The following is a 20944-nucleotide window of genomic DNA, read 5'->3' on the forward strand; positions in this document are numbered from 1 at the left end:
AATGAAAGATAGTGATAACACCAAATGCTGGTGAGGATGTGGTGAAACTGGATTATTCATACATTGCTAGTGGGAATGTAAAATGGTACAGCCACTCTGAAAAATTGGCAAGTTCTTTCAAATCTAAAACTGGACATACCATATGATCCAACAATTGAACTCTTGGCATTTATCCCAGAGAATTGAAAAGTTACTTTCATGCAGGAACTTGTACATGAATGTTCCTAGCAGCTTTATTCATAAGAGTCAAAAACTGGAAACTATTCAAATGCTCTTCAGTAGATGGATGGTTAAAAAATACTCAGCAATTAAAGAAAGAATGAATTATTGATACATGTAACAACTTGGACGGATCTCAAGGGCATTATGCTGAATGAAAAGAAAGCCAATCTTAAAAACTCACATACCACATGATTTTATTTGTGTAATACTCATTAAATAGCATAATTGTAGAGATGGAGGAGAGATTTGTGGTTGCCAGGAAATAGGGGTGGAAAGGAGAAAAAATAACCTGAAGGAGTATTGTGGTGATGGTACAGTTGAATATGTTGATTGCAGTGGTGGTTACACAAGGCTACACATGTGATAAAATTGCATAAAACTACACACACACACACACACACAAATAAATGCATGTATAACATTTAAAATCTGAATAAACTCTGTAAATTGTACCAATATCAATTTCTTGGTTTTGATACTGTTCTGTGGTTGAATAAGTTGTCAACACTTTGGGAGGCTGGGGGAAGAGTAAATAGAACTTTTCTGTACATTTCTTTGCAGCCTCCTGTGAATCTACAATTATTTCAAAACAAAAAAGATTTTAAATGAGAAATTGATCTTCAAGCTCTCCTCAGGGGGTAATAAGAGGATATATTTACCTTCTGTATAATATGCCTGATAGCAGAGATTTCATATATCACAAGAATAACTTAATCTGCATTGTTTTGTCTCTATCATATCCTTGATTTAAATATACATAGATACATATTATATATATAATATATATATACACCCAAAGAGGGAAACAAAGAACATAGATGAAAGAACTAAGTTTTCTTATAACCATGTTACCTTCCTCTATAATTACTTTAAAATATTTTATTGTCATTTTTATTAAATAGATAACCAAACATTGTTTTTAAGGTACTCCTGATTCATCTTAATCGACAATCGACTTTGGCTAGTTGTTTTGATTTTGTCTTCCCAAGAAAGGATTCCAATTTTTAAAAACTAAAATACAATTTTGAGGATACTGTCTTCATATTGCGTAAACTCAACACCATTGTAAATTCTCAATTCTGAACCAATGGTTAGCCGTACTAGGTTAAATTTGAATAGATAACATGGTATTAATGTAAATATTTCAGAAATTATGCACTGTATGAGAAAACACTGGAGATTTGTCAATGTCCTCACTGGGAAGTATGTTTTTAAACTCAGGGGAAAACATTGATCAAACCCTTATGAAATAGTTCTGTTCTGTGTGCCAGTGGAGAATTTTACTGTCTGCCAATCTAATATTTGTGACTGTAATAAACTAACCATACAATACCCTCTCAGCCTCATTATTAGACAGATTTCTGATTCCTGATGCATGCGTAAAGTCTCTACTATAAGGTTTTGGTTGGAATTTGTGTCTACAACAAAAGTACAATCCCAGTGACTTGTGGATAGGATTATATCAGGTACTCTAAACATTTTTTTTTTTTTTTTTGAGATGGAGTCTCTCTCTGTCTCCCAGGCTGGAGTGCAGTGGCGTGATCTTGGCTCACTGCAACCTCCGCCTCCTGGGTTCAAGTGATTTTCCTGCCTCAGTCTCCCAAGTAGTTGGGACTACAGGCACCCGCCACAATGTCCGGCTAATTTTTTGCACTTTTAGTAGAGACGGGGTTTCACCGTGTTAGCCAGGATAGTCTTGATCTCCTGACCTCGTGATCCACCTGCCTCGGCCTCCCAAAGTGCTGGCATTACAGGCATGAGCCACCGCACTCAGCCCTCTGAACTAGTAATACTTTAAGAATACACACTTGCTCAGATCTCATGTTGGAGGAGGGGCCTGGTGGGAGATGATTGGATCATGGGGGCGGATTTCCCCCTTTCTGGTCTCATGATAGTGAGTTCTCACAAGATCTGGTTGTTTAAAGGTGTGTAGCATCTCCCTCTTCACTCTCTTCCTCCTTCTCCAGCCATGTAAGATGTGCCTGCTTCCCCTTCACCTTCTGCCATGATTGTTAAGTTTCCTGAGGCCTGTCCAGTCATGCTTCCTGTAAAGCCTGTGGAATTATAAGTCAATTAAACTTCTTTTCTTGTAAATTACCCAATGTTAGGTCGTTTTTATGTAGCAGGACGAGCCGCAGACAAAACTCCTCAGACACTGGATTAAAGAAGGAAGAGGTTTTTTATTCGGCCGGGAGCGTGGGCAGACTTGCGTCTTAAGAACCGAGCTCCCTGAAGAAGAAATACGTGGCCTTTTTAAAGGCTTACAACTTTAAGGGATCCATGTAAACGGGTCATGATAAATCAAGCATGCGTGGAAAACGTGACGAAGGGCTACATGCATCAGCTAACAGAACAAAAAGTTTTACAGTGCTTTCTCATACAATGTCTGGAATTTACAGATAACACTAGTAGTTTTGGTCAGGGGTTAATATTATCATTATTATTTTAACCACCAGCGCCAGGTGGTGGTGCCAAGGTCGTCTAGCTATTTATCTTACTTCTGTTTCTTTCCAACTTTTTGCTTTCTCTCCCTTCTCCTGTCTTATAAACTAGGGAAAAGGGGAGATGGGGAAAAGCTGGGAAAGACAGCAGAAGTGGTGGTCTCATTCTATATTTATAGTGATGTGAGAACGGACTAGTATATTGCTTACACAAGTTTCAGACTGAATGGAGTGAGTGTTTCCAGGACCCTTTATAGTATAGAAATAGAAGGAAGACTTTCATCCAAAATGCAGTGGACACAAATGAAACAAGAATTAATTGCACAGACATAAATGAACTTATGAGGGCACAGGTAGTAAGCCATGTGGGGGCAGGGCCACTGCAGAGAGTTCCTATTGGGGTAATGCCCAGAAGAGCTGTGGGTACAGGGTCACCACTGATCCCCAAGAGTGTTAGAGTCTCACAGCTCCATTAGGCACTGCCCTAGTGGAGGCTGTCTGTGGTAGCTTTGCCTTCGGGGTGGCACGCGGCCTCGGTCCTGTGCTGAGGCTCCATGGGCCTCCACCCTTTGAATTCTAGGCTGAGACAGACATGCCCCCACAGACTTAAAGTCTTTTGATCCACCTACTGAAGGATGAATAACAATGAATGAATAAAAATCAAGACTCAAATACATGCTGCCTACAAAAGACTCACTTCTCCATTAAGGACACAAGTAGATTGCAAGCAAAGGGTTGGAAAAAGATATTACACGCAAATGGAAATACAGAGTGGGGATAGGTAGCTATACTTAGATAAAATAGACTTGAAGTCAAAACTGTAAAGCAAGACAAAGATGGTCATTGTATAATGATAAGGGGATCAATTCATCAAGAGAATAAAGTGATTGTAAATATGTATGCACCCAACATGGGAATACCTAAACATATAAAACAGATATTAATAGATCTGAAGGAAGAGAAAGACTGCAGTACTATAATAGCAGTGGATATAAACATATCATTTTCAAAAAAGGACATATTAAGACCTCTTTATACCTAGATCAATTTTCTCAATTACTTTGTAAAGGCTTTAACCGTAAAAACAGTATTTTATATGCTGTGCAATGCTTTAATGTAATGTCAGTACTGCACATGTGTTAAAATAATAATCACTAGCTCCAATAGTGTGGGTAGTTTTGAAGGTTAGATTTGTTAGTTTTTTTGTTTGTTTGTTTTGTTTTTGTTTTGTTTTGTTTTGTTTGAGACGGAGTCTCGCTCTGTCGCCCAGGCTGGAGTGCAGTGGCACCATCTCGGCTCACTGCAACCTCTGCCTCCCGAGTTCAAGTGATTCTCCTGCCTCAGCCTCCTGGGTAGCTGAGACTACAGGCGCGTGCTACCATGCCTGGCTAATTTTTTGTATTTTTAGTAGAGACGGGGTTTCACTATGTTGGTCAGACTGGTTTCGAACTCCTGAGCTTGTGATCCGCCTGCCTCGGCCTCCCAAAGTGCTGAGATTATAGCCGTGAGCCACCGCGTCCGGCCAATTTGTTAGTATTATCTGAAAATGAGCCCAAAATTCCAACTCTGTTATGCAATACAAATCTGTCCACCCAAATCTAGAAGATGGGTCACTGAGACATTGATACTAACAAAATTTTAGACACATAAGAGTCATATTTTCTGCTCTTTATTTATGTAAACAATATCAAAAAGCAAGCACATATGGAACCAAGGATAGATGAGCTGCCAAAATTTAGAATACTCGTCATGTAATGAGGAACAGCATCTAGACATAGCAATACAACTTTAAAAATACCCAGGAGACATAAATTTACTAAAAATCATTGAATACTATACTTCAAATGGTAAATTATATGATTTTTAAGAATATGCCTCAATAAAGAAATACCCAGGAGAAAGAAAAAACTATAGTTCTTGAGTTACTATATGAATTTTAGAAAACATACAGATAACAAAAAAGTCCATTATAGTAAAACAAAAAAACAAAAACAAAAACAAAAAAACAGGCAACCTGTTAGGTATTGTAGATATTTAAATCAAACGGATGTCTTATACAGCTGTAGTTTAATACAGGTGATACATGCCACTTTGGAAATGGATTTATTAATTAAACGTCGGATGCAATTAGAACTCTAGCTATTCAGGAATAAAAATTTCAACAAGTCTATTTTTTTTCCTTTTCTGGAACAGTTATTATCATGCACACATTCAGAAATGTGCAGTTCATATAACCAACCCATCAATGACTTTCACCTTGACCACAGACATTGTATGGAAAAACACCAACAGTATTTGCTAAATAATGTGCAGTTTCTTCTACCTAATTAGTACCTCAGGGCAGTTTGTTTATAAACAGAAAACAATAAGGGACATATTAAATATTCCCAGCAGTACTTTCTGCATACTGTCAGGTTTAGATATAAGGAAGATTGTTTGCATTTGAAACAATAAGCCAGCTAGCTACCAGACTTCCATTAAGTACAAGGGAACCAACTAGAATAACTTGTGATCCGTGAAAAAATAATGCTGTCTGTAGCTTCGTACGCTGAAGAAGTGAATATAATTCCTTTTAGTTTCAAATCAAAAATATGATTAGAGGGCAACATGGACATAGATACTATACTTTTTGTTTCAATATTAATAAAAAAGAATGATACTAAAACTATTTCACCCTTGATGCTAACTATGGCCTAATTTTTTCTATCCCCCAATTTCCAATAATCACCCCCAAATGACTACCTAGTATCCATTTACGGATCACTATATAAATCAGCAACTAATCAGGGAACCTCTGGCTCAAGGGACCTGTAATGGGTTGCAGAGGATTGCACATCACGTTTCACATGTAGATGAGGTTGCCATCTGGTGGATTTTCTCTAACTAAAACCTAAAAACATTTATAGATATAAGCAAAGCAACTTTTTTTATAGTTGCAAAAGCTGCCATTTTTAGAAAACATATAGTTTCTTTTAACATTTATTGTGTCCATTTTCTGATTTGCACTGAATGGGTGCTATTCTTTGTAACTGTAGTATGAGAATAGTAGGAAAGTGAATATAATAAAGCTTTAGATTTAAATGGTAAATGTGACTACATTTTTTTAATTTAGCAAGTTCTTGATAAATTAAATTTTGTTACATTAACACTAAAATATCTCGAAGTAAGGCCTATGACCTCACAATGGCTGTGTTTTAAATAACAAAGTGACTTTTGATGTCATGTATGTCTTTACCTGATAGCTTTGCCATGAGAATTTGGGTTCAGATACATGCAAGAACTGTAAATGGTTCAAACTCTAATCTACTCTAATGCAGAATAACTGTTGTTTCACACACCACTACCCACATTTTCTAGTTTTGCTCTTCTCTCCATCATTTCCCTATTGGAATTCTCTAAAAGTGATCCCCCCATATATTGTAATATGACATTTTTCCTTAGAAGGCATGGTAATTGATTAAAACAGTGTGCCAGAAAATTGGTCATTCATTCTGTGTTTACACATAGGCCAGTTACCTGAACTCTGTCCCATGGTCATCAGTCATCTCACAACTATATATTGTCTATTAATCACAAATTACAGCAGAGGTTAAAAAAAAAAAAAAAAAAAGAACATGGGCTTGAGTTAGATCTGAATTAAAATCTTTTCTCTGCTCTTTTTTTTCCTCCTTCATAAGTTAGTTCTCCTTCATAAGTTAGTTCCACCTACTAAATAGTAAGTTTTAGCACATCTCAGTTAAATGTGAGAAATTTGTTTTGGAAAAGTATATGTTTTTCTGGCTTAATACAGTTGTCATGTGAATCATTGCCTTTTTTTTTTTTTTAAACTGGAGACCTATCTACTTTTCTACTCCAAAGGTTTTTATTGACACTATGATGTTTGCATGAAATAACCCACATCAAAGCTAGTCTAAAAATAAATATTAAACATGAGCAAGCAAATGCATATACATACATACATACATAAAAGTATCAATTTAATACTAATGTAGCAGCTATTCCAGGGGTATGACATCGCCACTGCATATGTGATATTATGTGAATGGGTATTTGTCACCTGGGATAAAATTTTCTTGAAAGCAAGATGATAATAATAGTTTTATATAATATGTCATGTAACCTAGAAATGAGGACAATGAGCTCTGAAAAACAGTTATATAACAAAACTAGACTCTAGTGATGTTCAAAATGCATGTGCATAATTCAAATGAATTATTTCATGAAATGGGATAAAGCGACACAGCAAAATTCATGTATTTATATAATGTAGCTTTAAATAATTATTTTACTAGATTAAAATTTCAAATGCCAAGAATAAGCATTTGATTCATTCATTGATATCCATAAAAGATTTTATAATCCAGTTGACAAGGGAAACTTTCTAGTGTCTTCTTTTGAAGTCTCCTTATATTTGAGGAATATAACACATCTTGATTACTACTAAATCTGTATCTCTAGCCTAACCCTTTCTCTTAAACTCCTGATACCTACATACCTCCTAGACATCTCCACTAGCATGTTCCACAGGAAAGACAGCAGAGCCAAATAGTTATCAGTACAGGCCACAGGAGTTAAACAGACTGGGTTGGACTCCTGACTCCATCATTTACCAGCTCCGTAACTTTGGGCAAGTGTATTAGCCAGGGTTTCCTAGAGGGGCAGAACTAATAGGATATATATATGGGAATATATATATGGGAATATATATATACATGGGAATATATATATGGGAATATATATATGGGAATATATGGGAGTATATATATGGGAGTATATATATGGGAGTATATATATGGGAATATATATATGGGAATATATATATGGGAGAATATATATATGGGAATATATATATGGGAGAATATATATATGGGAATATATATATGGGAGAATATATATATGGGAATATATATATGGGAGAATATATATATGGGAATATATATATGGGAGAATATATATATGGGAATATATATATGGGAGAATATATATATGGGAATATATATATGGGAGAATATATATATGGGAATATATATATGGGAGAATATATATATGGGAATATATATATGGGAGAATATATATATGGGAATATATATATGGGAGAATATATATATGGGAATATATATATGGGAGAATATATATATGGGAATATATATATGGGAGAATATATATATGGGAATATATATATGGGAGAATATATATATGGGAATATATATATGGGGGAATATATATATGGGAATATATATATATGGGGGAATATAGATATATGGGAATATATATATATGGGAATATATATATGGAAATATATATATGGGAATATATATATGGGAATATATATATGGGAATATATATGGGAAATATATATATGGGAATATATATGGGAAAATATATATATGGGAATATGTATATGGGAAAAATATATATGGGAATATATACATGGGAAAAAATATATATGGGAATATATACATGGGAAAATATATATATGGGAATATATACATGGGGATATATATATGGGAATATATACATGGGGATATATATGGGAATATATATATGGGGATATATATATAGGGGATATATATATATGGGGGAGTTTATTAAGTATTAACTTAGAGGATCACAAGTTCTCACAGTAGGTTGTCTGCAAGCTTGAGGAACAAGGAGAACCAGTCTGAAGAGCTTGGAGTCTGATATTTGAGGGCAGGAAGGATCCAGCATGGGAGAAAGATGTATGCTGGGAGGCTAGGTTGGTCTTGCCTTTTCACATTTTTTTTCCCTGCTTTATATTCACTGGCAGCTGATTAGATTGTGCCCACCAGATAAAGGGTGGGTCTACCTTCCCCAGTCCACTGACTCAAATATTACTCTCCTTTGGCAACACCCTCACAGACACACCCAGGATCAATACTTTGCATTTTTACAATCCAATCAAGTGGACACTCAGTATTAACCATCACAGCAAGTTACTTAGTTTCTCTGAACCTCACTTTCTTCATTTGTAAGGTGGTGACAAAAATAATACTGACCTCATATGGTTATTGTGAAATTAAATGAGATATATACCTAACACAATTGGCTGAATGGAATGTAGTTAACACTCAATAACTTACATATTCCATATGAGCCAAACACAAAAATACAAGTTCTGATTTGATATGCATATCAGCACCATGGAAACTGGCAAGGCATCGCTGAACTCAGGGCAATTGGCACAGAGCAGATGAGCTATGAATCAAAGCCTGAAGAAAACTGCTGTTGATGGAATTATGGACACAGATTGCTTCTCACCCTATGGCTCCCTTTAATTCTGAACCAGGAGACTTAAACTTGACACTTCGATGGACTAGATCATCGTAGGGCATCACTTCTCATTTGTAACCCCAAGTAACAAAACTGTTAGCCATTTAGAATACAGACATCCAAGTATAATATTGTTTCCATTACTATTTCCGGTTATAAGGAATACATTTATAGAAATCTTCACAATGTTGTTTTCTTATTCGAACAACAAAATAAATACTTTTCTATGTCAGGCATTTTAAAAAGTTTTGCATTCCATTGAGATAAACACATACACATGTACATCTTTGAAATCAGAAATTTTTTCCCTTGCATGACATAGCTAGCAGCCCTTTTTCTAGACTTGCTGTACCTAAAATGCTTTCAAGGGTGTTTTGTAGCTGTTATAGAAGATTGACATGTATGATTAGGGTACAAAGAAGCACATATATTTGGAATGTCAGCTATATAATTCATTCTATATATATTGCAAGTTGGCAAAATGGAAAATGAAAATATTTGTGTCATTCATGTGGTATTTTTCACGTAATACTGTGTAGAGTTTGGCAGTTATTTTGTATATGTCTTATCCTCAACACTTGATTATGAGCTTCTTGGTAAAATAGATAGCATCTTAGACTTTTTAATATTTTTTCCTCCATAATGCTTATCACAATGCCTTGCACAAAGCAGGTACTCAGTAGATAAAAAGTAAGTAAGAAAGAAATCTACCTTCTTTTTTCTTTTTTTTGAGACAGACTCTCACGGTCACCCAGGGTGGAGTGCAGTGGCGCGATCTCGGCTCACTGCAACCTCCGCCTTCCAGGTTCTTCCAAGCGATTCTCCTGCCTCAGCCTTCCAAGTAGCTGGAATTACAGGCATGCACCACCATGCCTGGCTAATTTTTTTGTATAGTAGAGACGGGGTTTCGCCATGTTGGCCAGGCTGGTCTTGAACTCCTGACCTCAGGTGATCCGCCCGCCTTGGCCTCCCAAAGTGCCAAAGTGCTGGGATTACAGGTATGAGTCATCACACTTGGCCTCTTCTTTTACAATAAAAAAGAATAACGGAAATTCTGATTCTTAAATAATCTATAGGCTCAAGTATATCTTACTAGTCTTTTGGATAATTATTTATATTCTCATTTTCTAGATTATTTCCATTAATCCTAGACCAATTTTATACATGTTCCAGACTTTTGCGTTCTTGTTAATTTGTTTGACTGGATATGTATTAAGTCTTCCCACGCTGATATTATTTAAGACTTTTGTAAAGGTTTGGTCATTTGAAAACAGCAGCCACATTCCTTTCAAAAACAGATTTTAAAATCGTAGTAATGCCTTGGCAGGTTTCTCTTTCTTCTCTCTCTCCTTTTATTCTATCTCTTTCTTTACAAAGTATCTGATGGCATATTTTGGAAAACAGTAATCTATGTGTGATTTGAACATTTACTACATATGCAAAATCAAAGCTCCTGCTTGAAGTTTCAAATCATTAATCTTCAAATTCAAGTAGCTAAGATGAACTATTTAATATTAACACACTAAAAGAACATCAAAAAGCATGATAACGTTCAAAATTATGCTATGAATATAAATAAGTCTAGAACATTCCTTGAGATTGGAAGGCATGGGGATGGAAAGAAAATGAGAACACCATAAGTATTTGGTGGTGTTTGCAACCTCTCTCCTCCTCCTTTCTCATTTATCCTTCCTTTTTTACTGCTTAAATATATTTATCAAATAATCACTACCCATTTGCTATTAAATAATTTATGAAAAGTGTTTAGCACAATTATTGGTACATAGTAAACACTCAATACGTGTCAATAAATGTGTGAAACTCTACTTCTTTGCTCTTACTGTACCCTTTTACTCAAATTTATATACAGGCTGGGGTGTGGTCAGGATTATGATAGAGGAAGACCATGCAGAGTCTTTTTTAAAAATACTTAAGTTCTGTCTGAAAATTTGTTTAAAAACTGTGTCTGCAATTCACCTATTTCATAAATCTAAAACATTAAATGCCTTGCTCCATCCTTCCATTCTGGAGCTGTTCCAATGAGTCACTAAATAGCATGCTTCTTAAGGTTCCTAAATGTGGTTAATTAATGTCTAAAGGCAATTTTCATAAAATACACTCAATACATTCTGTATCCACAAATCACTAGACAAGCCCATATATCTTATGTTGATTTATTGACTTATCTATAATTTTAAGTATTTGAAAATTCATGTAATCCAGTTTTCTATAGCAACAGAGCTTTTGCTTTTTCACAGAGCAGTGAATAGTCATATATATGGCTTACAGAATTTTTAAATTTCATCTGTCTCTGAAACAGATTTTCATGTTTGTGTTGCAAAGTGGGCTTCTTATTTTCACACCCTTAGTGTTATCAGCTTTTGGCCATATTATTTCTCAATATAGAATGTGCTATAAACTTCCAGTTAGACAAGGCAGATTGAACACATGCATTTATCTCTGCTGTTTTGTGAGGTTCCACTAAAATAACAGTAAAAAATTTTGTGAGGTGCAAAAGGACAAATGCAGTATAAACGCAGAAGGATACTGGGCATGGTGATGCACACCTGTAGTCCCAGCTACTCCAGAGGCTGAGGTGGGAGGATTACTTAAGGCCAGCGGTTAAGAGGCTGTAGTGTGCTATGATTACATCTGTGACTAGCCACTGCACTTCAGCCTGGACAACAAAGCAAGACCTCATCTCTAAAAAAATGCAGAAGGGGCCAGGCGCAGTAGCTCATGCCTGTAATCCCAGCACTTTGGGAGGCCGAGGAGGGAGGATCACTTGAGGTCAGGAGTTCGAGGCCAGCCTGGCCAAAATGGTGAAACTTCATCTCTACTAAAAATACAAAAATTTAGCCAGACATGATGGCTCACGCTTGTAATCCCAGCTACTTGGGAGGCTGAGGTGGTAGGATTGCTTGAACCCGGGAGGTGGAGGTTGCAGTGAGCCAAGATTGCGCCACTCCACTCCAGCCTGGGCGACAGAATGAGGCTCCCTCCCCACCACACTCCCCGCCCAAAAATGCAGAAGGATAAAGAGAACAGGAGAGAAGATAACAGAAAACAAGTAAATTCATCAAAAATTCAGAGGCTGGAACACAATATATCAGATGAGTGCTAAACCAACATAATTGGAGAAAGCTGAACCCTGAGGCTGGTGGTGATGGGCTCAGTTCTTAGAGGTACTCAATACCTCTGAGGTACAGTATACCTCTGAGGTACAGGGTAAATGGAAAGCTTGCAAAGGAAAATTGATTGAAAGTCCAACTCAAGAAAAAATTAGATCAGGCCAGGTGTGGTGTCTCAGGCCTGTAATCCCAGCACTTTGGGAGGCCAAGGCAGGTGGATCACCTGAGGTCAGGAGTTTGAGACTAGCCTGGCCAACATGGTGAAATCCCGTCTCTACTAAAAGTACAAAAATTAGCTGGGTGTGGTGGTGGGCACCTGTAACCCCAGCTACTGGGGAGGCTGAGGCAGGAGATGGCTTGAACCTGTGAGGCAGAGGTTGCAGTGAGCCAACATCACTCCATTGCACTCCAGCCAGGGCAACAAGAGCAAGACTCCTTCTCAAAAATAAATAAATAAATAAATAAATAAATAAATAAATAAATAAATGCAAGATAAAAAATAAAAAAGAAGAAATTAGATCTCAAGAGTCCCTTGTCCATTTCAACAAAAGATTCAAGTTTTATTTTCTGGAGTAATTAAATCATCTCTCCAGAAAAGAAGCTCTAGTCATATAAACAGGCACAGCTGAGGGTTGAGATGATGAACTATAATGAAAATGGTGATTAAGTCTCTATATACTAAAAGACACCCCCACCCTAACTCCACACCCCCATCCCCAGCACCTTTCTGCTTTCTGCTGCTTACTTTTTCTCTTTTTCTTTCTTTCTTTCTTCTTTTTCTTTCTTTCTTTCTTTCTTTTCTTTCTTTCTTTCTTTCTCTTTTTCTTTCTTTCTTTCTTTCTTTTTCTTTCTTGTCCTTTCTTTCCTCTTTCTTTCTTTCTTTCTTTCTTTCTTTCTTTCTTTCTTTCTTCTTTCTTTCTTTCTTCTTTCTTTCTTTCTTCTTTCTTTCTCTCTCTCTCTCTCTCTCTCTCTCTCTCTCTCTCTCTCTCTCTCTTTCTTCTTTTTTTTTCTGTCTCCCTCCATCACCGAGGCTGGAATGCAGTGACGTGATCATTGCTCACTGCAGCCTCAGTCTCCCAGGCTCAAGCAATCTTCCCAGCCTCCTGAGTAGCTGAGACCAGAGGTGCACACCACCATGTCTGGTTATTATTATTATTATTATTATTATTATTATTATTGAGATGGAGTCTCTCTCTGTTGCCCAGGCTGGAGTGCAGGGGTGAGATCTCGGCTCACTGCAGCCTCCGCCTCCTGGGTTCAAGGGATTCTTCTCCCTCAGCCTCCAGAGTAGCTGTGACTACAGATGTGCACCACCATGCCTGGCTAATTTTTGTATTTTTAGTAGAGATGAGGTTTTGCCATGTTGGCCAGGCTTGGTCTTGAACTCCTGACCTCAGGTGATCCACCCACCTCAGCCTCCCAAGGGGCCGGGATTACAGGCATGAGCCACCACTCCTGGCCTGGCTATTTTTTTTTTTTTAAGTATAAGTGGGGTATCGCTATGTTGCCCAGGCTAGTCTTGAACTCCTGAGCTCAAGCCATCCTCCCGCCTCAGCCTCCCAAGGTGTTGGGATTACAAGCATGAGTCACTGCACCCGGCCTGCCACTTGGTTTCTAAGATATTGGCAGCTCAGCAGGAGATTGGAGGATTCTTGAGAAACAGACTAGCTCTAAAGTAAAGCCTTACAGATACTGATGTTTGAGTTTTTCCTATAGAAGACTGGATTTATGTCCAGTTACTCTTTAGTGAAGCTCAAAAATCTAAACACAATTTCCAGTCATCATTTTAGCACCTCACTTTTATTTATGGTGGCTAAATCACTAGACATTGATGACAGTTTCTAAAATGAAAGAGACCAAAACAACAACAATGACAACAAAAGTAAAAGGGAAAAGAGAAAACAGAAGGAATGAAAATAAAAAGGACTTAAAATATAATTAATAATATTCTTCAGAAAGATACAAGAAGATACATTAGAGACAAAAGATCAGCATGCTATAAAAAATGGAACTGTTAAAGAATGAGAAGGAGATCTTAGAAGGTCAAAATATTATAGCAGAAATCTAAGAAATAAATAGAATACAAATTTAACGTTGAGGAGATCTACTAGAGAGTAGAATGAACAGAAAAAGAAATGAAAAATAATAGAGAAAATATGAGGAAATGCAAGGATTTGGTACTGCAGGGCCAAATTACAACAACAGAAGTTCTAGAAAGTGAGGATAGGGAAAGTAGAAAAAAAAAATAAATTATTAAATAAATAATGCAAAGAAAATTCCTAGCACTCTAGGATGATGATATGATTTGGATTTGTGTCCCCGCCCAAATCTCATGTCCAGTTGTAATCTCCAATGTTGGAAAAGGGGTCTGGTGGGAGGTAATTGGATTATGGGGCAGACTTCCCCCTTGCTATTGTGATAGCCAGTGAGTTATCACGAGATCTGGTTGTTTAAAAGTGTGTAGCACCTCCACGTTCTCTCTCTTCCTCTTGCTCCAACCATGCAAAAAATGTCTCCTTCCTCTTTGCCTTCTGCAATGGTTGTAAGTTTCCTTAGACCTCCTTAGCCATGCTTCCTGTACAGCCTGTGGAACCATGAGTTAGTCTCTCTTCTTTCTAAATTAGCCAGTCTCTGATAGTTCTTCATAGCAATGCGAGAATGGACTAATACAGGTGATAATACAGATAGAAAAGTTCCACAAATGTACATGACAGTGAAATTTCAGAAGATGGATTAAAGAGAAGATTCTAAGAGCTTCCAGAGAGGAAAAACAGGTCATATACAAAGGATTGCAAATAATATTAAGTACGAACTTCTCAACTGTATCCCTAGACTCTGGAAGACAAGTTCTGAGGGAAAAAAATTTCCAACTGTAGTAGGCTGAATAATGTTCCCCCCAAACCCCACCCAAAGATGTCCTAATCTATGGACCTATGAATATGTTACCTTACATGGTAAAAGGTATTTTGCAGATGGCAATTAATTAAGGATCGTGAGATGGGCAGATGATCCTGGATCATCTGGGTGGGGCTGAAGTAATCACAAGGGCCCTTGTAACAGGAGGACCAAAGTAAGATGTGAAACCTGAACCAGAGGTTGGAGTAATCTGTTTTGAAGATAGAGGAAGGGTCCATGGGCCAAAGTATGCAGGCAGCCCCTAGAGACTGTAAAGAACAAGAAAAAAATGTTCTTCGGAAGAGCCTCCAGAAGAAAGCAGTGTTGCCAACACCTTGATCATTGAAAGCGATTTCACATTTTTGATGGAAAGATAATAAACTTGTGTCATTTTCAGCCACAAAATTTGTGGTAATTTGTTATAGTAACATTAGAAAACAAATACACCAATCTAGAATTATATATCAGTTGAACTAACAATCTGATGAAATATTAGAACAAGGTGTTTTCAGATGTGTAAAATCTAAAAAATTGACCATCTTTTCTCATGAAGTCATTGGAAGATATTTGCCCACCAAAATGAGGAAGTTAAATCGAAAGTAAGGAAGACAGAGTCCAGAAAATAGAATCTGACATAAGAGATAGGCAAAAGAGATTTTCAGGATAAGGGTGAGGGGAAATCCCAGAGGACAGCTATTTATAAGGACTAAACCAGTTCACATTGGAGAAGGACAAAAATATCTAGCACAGACATCTTTACTAATCATAAAAAAGAAAGTTATTGATAACCTAATGTATTTGAACATACAAAGGGAAGATGTACAGATCTTTTGGAAAGATCTGTTTGAGAATGAGTGATAGATTCATAGAGAAAATCTTGAGCAAATAAAAATTAAATAAAACATGACAAAATTTTATAGAGAAGGAAATGTTATAACATACTTAATACATAGTTAAACTCCGAAAAATGTTTACAAAGTCATAATAATATAATCACTAAATATTGATTTCACCAAAAATTGTGGTATGAATATTCTGAGAGGAAAGACGGTATGTGTTTACGGCTATGTAAGAGAGCCTAATTGTCACCAATTATAATAAAAATATCAATAGATTAAAGCTAAACAATCAAGATATAGCAATACAAGCATGTTATATGGAAACGTGGTAGTAAACACCATAGGGAATAGCGAAAACTGTTTAAAGTTATTGCCCTTCAGTAGTGAGAATTAGAAATGGAGATGGGATTTTCTCAGTATACTATTTTTTAAAATCTGTGCATACAGCATTAATTTAATAAAATTAACATTTTAGTTTTCAAATGAATTATTCCCATGAACAGGGCCAGGGGCAGTGGCTCACACCTGTAATCCCAGCACTCTGGGAGGCTGAGGCAGGAGTATTCGTTGAGCCCAGCAGTTTGAGGTTGCAGTGAGCTATCATGGGACCGCTGTGCTCTAGCCTGGGCAACAGAGTAAGATCCTATCTCTAAAAATCTGTTTTTTTAAAGGAGTTATTCCCATGAACAATACACTTGGACTTAGCTTAATTACTCTGGGATGTGTTGTGTGCATGTTCTAATCTGGAAATCATAATTTTTAAGACAAGTAAAAGCCATCTAAATATGTTGTCACGTTTTCCACTTGCTCAATTCTTGAGGAATACAAACCAAACTCTTTCCCATGACCTGTAGGGCTTGTTGAGGTCTCTGCTGGCTCCTTTGCTTATTGTGCTCTACACATACTGTCCTTTTTCATTTCTTTGTTCAAACAAGCTAAGCCCCTTCTCTGATGGCCTGCTCACAATCTATTCACTTTGTTTGGAAGGTTATTCCCTCTGTCTTCTCCTGGTTGGCTCCTTAGTTTTCAAGCCTCAGCTTAAATGTCACTTCTGCCAAGAAGCTTTCCCTGACCATTAAATCTAAAGTTGGTCCCCACCCCAGTTACACATCGCCTGCTCTCTTGCATGGCTCTGTTCTTTACCACAGTTTATAAAAACATGTTTGCATTCATGTTTGTGTGTTTCTTCTAGATTGCAAACCGTCTAGTGCATCTGTGCATAGCAGAGGCCTTGCACATAGTAAGTGCTTAATGAATATCCTTGAATGAACTTGTTTTAAGTGATATAGCTGTGCATCTGACGTTTATGAACAATGGTATGTTATATTCTTTTATTTTTGCTGTATGATAGTAAAAATTAAGGAGGATTGAAACAAACTAACACAATTCAGACTTTTTTTTTTCCTTTTTCAATTTTTATTTACGTATCAGGGGGTACATGTGCAGGTTTGTCTCAAAGTTATATCGTGTGATGCTGAGGTCTGGGTATGACTGAATCTTTTTGAAAATTTCTTAAGAAACTTCCAAGTCATAATACATCCTGTCTCATTTAAGCACTAGCCCTTTATTATACAACAGATTCAGAGCAAGGTCTAGATTTTGAGTACTTATTGATTGAAGGGGCTATACTCAGACTATATTCAGTGTCCTTAAATCAAACATTTTATCATTTGTAGCATAGTTGATTACGATAATTTTACAAATCAGGGGATTCATTAATAACATCACTGATCCATACAGGAGGCATATACTCATATAATCAAGTTCACATAAATATATTTTCCTCCTTTTCAAAATACTTGGTATTGAGATATATTTAGCCTAGTAGTCACCATAATACAGTTAAATGTTTGACCAAAGTGACTTGCTCCATATTCAATGGATTTTACTTAAAGAGATCCTTTCATGATTTTTAATCTTTGTCACTGTGGCACAAGAGGGCAGGGTTTGGTGGCTCACACCTGTAATCCTAGCACCTTGGGAGGTCAAGGTGGGAGGATTACTCAAGGCTAGAACAGCCTAGGCAACATCTCTACAAAAAAATTTAAAAATAGCCAGGTGTGGGCCAGGCGCGGTGGCTCACGCCTGTAATCCCAGCACTTTGGGAGGCCGAGGCGGGTGGATCGCGAGGTCAGGAGATCGAGACCACGGTGAAACCCCGTCTCTACTAAAAATACAAAAAAATTAGCCGGGCGCGGTGGCGGGCGCCTGTAGTCCCAGCTCCTCGGAGGCTGAGGCAGGAGAATGGCGTGAACCCGGGAGGCGGAGCTTGCAGTGAGCCGAGATGGCGCCTCTGCACTCCAGACTGGGCGACAGAGCGAGACTCTGTCTCAAAAATAAAAAAAAAAGCCAGGTGTGGTGGCATGTGCCTGTGATTCCAGCTACTCAGGAGGCTGAGATGGGAGGATTGCTTAAGCTCAGAGGGTTGAGGCCGCACTAAGCCATCGTCATCCCATTTCACCCCAGAGCGAGATCCTGTCTCAAAACAAAACAACAACAATAAAAAAGCACGAGTTTATTTTAATTATTTCCGTAATATTATAGCTTTAATATGATTTGTAGTATAATTTTTTTTTTTTTTTTTTTTTTTTTGAGACGGAGTCTCGCTCTGTCGCCCAGGCTGGAGTGCAGTGGCGCGATCTCGGCTCACTGCAAGCTCCGCCTCCTGGGTTTACGCCATTCTCCTGCCTCAGCCTCCTGAGTAGCTGGGACTACAGGCGCCCGCCACCGCGCCCGGCTAATTTTTTGTATTTTTAGTAGAGACGGGGTTTCACCGTGGTCTCGATCTCCTGACCTTGTGATCCGCCCGCCTCGGCCTCCCAAAGTGCTGGGATTACAGGCGTGAGCCACCGCGCCCGGCCATTTGTAGTATAATTTTCTATAAGCAGCAATTTCATGTAAAGATTGGTTTTATAAAAATCTTTAAATTGTATTTGGATAAAATTGGATCAAATATATAATGTGTTTACCACAATGCTTGGCACATAAGGAGTGTTCAACAAAAATTAGTTTCTTTCTCTGCCTCTGGTGACACAAGTAGTGATACAGCCGACTCTCATTTATTATAGTTCATTAAAACTCCAATTTTGTACTGCACAGTTGCTTTTTTTAAGCTAAGACTGATCTGATTTATTTCAGCTGATTGTTTCGCTACTTCATATTTTAAAAAATTTCCTTCATATCTTTTTTCATGTATCCAAACGAGTTTATTTCTTTCAAAAGAATCACAACACATTTATTCTTACAAAGTTGCCATTATTTAATTCTTTTTGAATCTTGATTTTGTCAGTTCTCTTGCTCGCCCTTGGGTGAATGGAGCAATTTGTTTTACTTGCTAGAATCTTGAGAAACAAAGCTACCTACTATAAACATTTTAAAGATAATTTCAGTAAAAATATCCATTAATAAATTAAACAATTTTGAGGTTATCCAGAAATTGACTCTATTATAGTATTATTTTAACTCTGGATTTGACCAATATAGCCAGAAAATAATTATTTTGGTGTTCCTAAAAGTAAGACAGTTGCCAATAATAATAGTATTGTGATGGTTAATACTGTCAACTTGATTGGATTGAGGGATACAAATTGTTAATCTTGTGTGTGTCTGTGAGGGTGTGGCCAAAAGAGATGAACATTTGAGTCAGTGGGCTGGGAAAGGCAGACCCACCCTTAATCTTGTGGGCACAATTTAATCTGCTGCCAGTGAATATGAAGCAGGCAGAAAAACGTGAAAAGGAGAGACTGGCCTAGCCTCCCAGCCTACATCTTTCTCCCGTGCTAGACACTTCCTGCCCTAAAAAATCAGACTCCCAGTTCTTCAGCTGTGGGACTTGGACTGGCTCTCCTTGCTCCTCAGCTTGCAGACAGCCTATTGTGGGACCTTGTGATCGTGTAAGTTAATATTTAATAAACTCCCCTTGAGATATATATGTGTATATATATATGTTAGGTTTTGGCAACTTCCTAAGAACGTAAACATCCACAAAGTGGAGATTATAAGTGGGTTTTATAACTCGAAACTTTTCAGCTTTGCTCGAAGACATTCACTATAATAATAAAGAAAAAAATATACAGAAAGTTTTGATGAATGATGGAAAATTAAAGAAATGAATCTAAAGTCACTTCAAGGATTCTGCAATGTGCTGTGTTTAAAAGATTAAGAAGAAACATTTATGATTTGTCATCCTTTCCAGTTACATTACTTTATATTTTAATGCATATGCCACTATTGAAGGCTCTTCATTAAAGGAAAGGTCAGCACAGTGTAGAGGAGCACAGGGCAGGCATCAGAAGGGTTGGAGTCAAGCCTTAGCTCTGCTATTACCAGTATAATTTTGAAAAAAATAAAACAAAAAATCTATTGATTTGAGCTTCTGCTTCTTGTCCATAAAATAAAAATAATGGATTCCATAGTTTTCTTTTTAATCTTTTGAAATTTCACAAACCATTAATCAACCCATGAATAAGACAAATCATCTATTGTTGGGATAGAATAGGAACTATGTTTTATTTATCTTTGTAATCCCAACAGGCCTAGGTATCCCACTAGGTAACTAGTAATTTATTTTTTGTTCAATAAACATTATTGAGTATCATCTAGTTTCCAGGAATAGCACTAAATCCTGGGAATTTAGAGATGATTTAAATCTGGTCTCCACCTTTTAAGATTTTACAGTACAAAAGAGGAGAAAAGTATACAGGTGATTTAAACATCAAGAATTATGACAGAGGTAGCCAAAGAGTGTTACTGGTGGCACAAAATGGGCACAATCTTAAAAGGGGTGGAGAAAGGCTTCCTGGAGGAAATTACACCTCTGATGAATCTTGAAGGAATAGTTAGCCATATTGATGAGGCAGCAGAGGTTAATAGCAAGAGCAATAACAAAGAAATGTAAAGATTATAAATAAATGAATATGTCATACATTCATTCCAAATTCCTTCTAAATTTTTAAAATAAAATATATCCTGTTATATAAAATGGGTATGAAATCACCTTTATCATATAATAACTTATGCTACTTTATTTTCCATATTTCCTTTAGATTCTCAGAAATAGCCACATGTTTATTTTATCTGGGTAAATGTATATATTTCTTTAGAAAAAATAGAAAACCTGGGTTTT

Source organism: Macaca mulatta, chromosome X (assembly GCF_049350105.2).
Source record: "Macaca mulatta isolate MMU2019108-1 chromosome X, T2T-MMU8v2.0, whole genome shotgun sequence".
NCBI lineage: Eukaryota > Metazoa > Chordata > Mammalia > Primates > Cercopithecidae > Macaca > Macaca mulatta.